General features: G+C 35.0%; 1 protein-coding gene across 3 annotated transcripts in view; it reads right to left on the bottom strand.

Moving 5' to 3' along the window:
- igsf9a (immunoglobulin superfamily, member 9a) overlaps positions 1-1,672 on the bottom strand; it is a 76,840-nt gene extending 75,168 nt beyond the window's left edge. For all 3 annotated transcript variants that reach the window (XM_014002452.1, XM_014002451.1, XM_014002450.1), the window contains exon 1: positions 1,469-1,672. The gene's annotated coding sequence lies outside the window, so the exon portion shown is untranslated. The remainder of the gene's footprint in view (positions 1-1,468) is intronic.
- Positions 1,673-2,032: the final 360 nt, after the last annotated feature.

The following is a 2,032-nucleotide window of genomic DNA, read 5'->3' as shown; positions in this document are numbered from 1 at the left end:
GACCGAAACAAACGCTGGTCCATTTAAAGTGGACCGAATGAGTCAGGTGTGAATACACCCTTACACGTCGACTAAAGTTAGCTTTTATTTCACCAGTTTAGATTTTCTTTGTGCAGCTAATAAACAAAAGAAGTTGTTTTTTTTTTTTTACTAAAGTCAGAGGAATAAATGTAAAAACCTCAGGATAGTTTTAATCCACTGCAGCTTCAAGTGTTTACGGTCCTGGTCCAAGTCAAGTGGCACCATGCAACGTTCTCTCCTTCATGAGTTAATTAATTGCTGCTGCGCTCCCTCTGATGGAAAAAAAGATTTCAGGAAACCAAGAGCCCAGCTGGTGCCTCTAGATTCCATAACAACAAGAGTTTAAAATCATTAAATAAATGGAACTCATCTGGGACATTTATGAGCTCATTTCTTCCATTCATCTTTATTATTATTTATTTATTTATTTTTTATTTCCGGGTTTAGGGGGAGGCTGGTGCCTGTCTGCAGTGGTCCGGGTCATAAGTCCATCAGGACAATTTCTTCTATAATTGCTTAAATGAAGACAGACTCTGGTTTTGAGGAAACATCACAGAAACAAAAAAAATCTATCTTCTTGCTCTGAATGAGATAAGAATCGAAGCACTTATCAGATTTTCTTTGAACCATTTGGGTAAAAAAATGTTTTTAAATAGTAACTTCCATCTAAAAGTGTGTAATAATTTTAGTTGCTCTAACTGAATAAAATGTTCATTCACTTTATATTACAAGATAAAGCCAAACAAATTATCATAGATCATACAGTTTTATTTAAACAAGTTATCGTTTAAATAATAGATTAATAATAACTTTAGGTAGCACATCATTTCCTACTCCTCCTGAAAATTTCATCCAATTATCTGAAGAAATAAAGTTATGTTTATTTGTTTTGTRATGAAGAATCACAAGTTTTCTGGGTTTTTAACATTAAACCAGAAGAAAGTGTTGTTAAAATGTCTCGATGGATAAAAACTTCCTTTTGTTCATCACTAATCAAGATAATCTTTGGTGTCCATCTTTCTGCTATTTTAATTCATGACACTTGTAAAAAGAAAAACTCATGGACTTTTTTTGTCTCATTATATAAATCAATGCAAATGTGAGGGAAAAGTGCAAATACTTTAAGCATTTTATTTATTTCCCTTTAAATTCTACTAAAATAAAACGACCCATAAGAAAGCATTTGAGTCCGGATCTGGACCACGGACCGTCATTTGGATCAACCATGATGAGGTACGTTATTTCATTAAAACACCGGAAAAACAAAAATATATATATTTTAGTTTAATTTAATCGAACAGAAACGGATTTAAATCCCTTCAGACTGAGGTTTCCCTGCTCGGTTTTAATAAATAAGTTTATTTATTTAATCATTTTGAATCTTTGCTTCCTGAGCTGCAGCAGGTCAGAAACGCTTCCAGGAACACCTGGGTGTTTTTAAACTCACCTGTGGTTCGGTTCCGGCTCGGTTTCTCCTCAAACACGTCCTGTTTTCATCTTTTAGTCCAACTTCCAGCGTCCGTTTAGTTTTTTGTTCCTTTAAGAGTCGTCCAGCTGAAACACGAGCTGCTGCTTCTTCTTCTTCTGTGGTTTTTTAAAAGCCCACCGGTCACAGGTGTTTCATTACACGTACAGGTGACGCATTCAGGACTCCCCCCCTCCCCTTTCCTATTTCCGGGTTCTGTTGGACCCCTTTTAAGCTGCTGAGGGTTTAAGCCTCTGGTTTGATGCCAGTGGTTTATTAATGACGACTTTATGTTTGTTTATTTATTTAAATGTTTATTTATTTATTTATTTTTCCGTTTTTGATGCGCTCCAGCTCAGAGGGACCAGCAGAGGGCGCCCTTCTCTGCACGTTTTACTGATTTACCACCAAAAACATCTCATTTATTTTTACTCTTCTTTTTATTGCTTACTTTTTATTTTCAGTTATTTGTTTATTTTGCATTTGTGTTTTCTTTAACCTGGATGTTTAGTCATCCAGGTGTTTTTTTACTGATAAGATTTTTTC

This window comes from Austrofundulus limnaeus, unplaced genomic scaffold (genome assembly GCF_001266775.1).
Source record: "Austrofundulus limnaeus strain Quisiro unplaced genomic scaffold, Austrofundulus_limnaeus-1.0 Scaffold13, whole genome shotgun sequence".
NCBI classification, from domain to species: Eukaryota; Metazoa; Chordata; class Actinopteri; order Cyprinodontiformes; family Rivulidae; genus Austrofundulus; species Austrofundulus limnaeus.
Note: the sequence above shows the minus strand (reverse complement) of the source record. Positions and strands in the feature narration are given on the sequence as shown.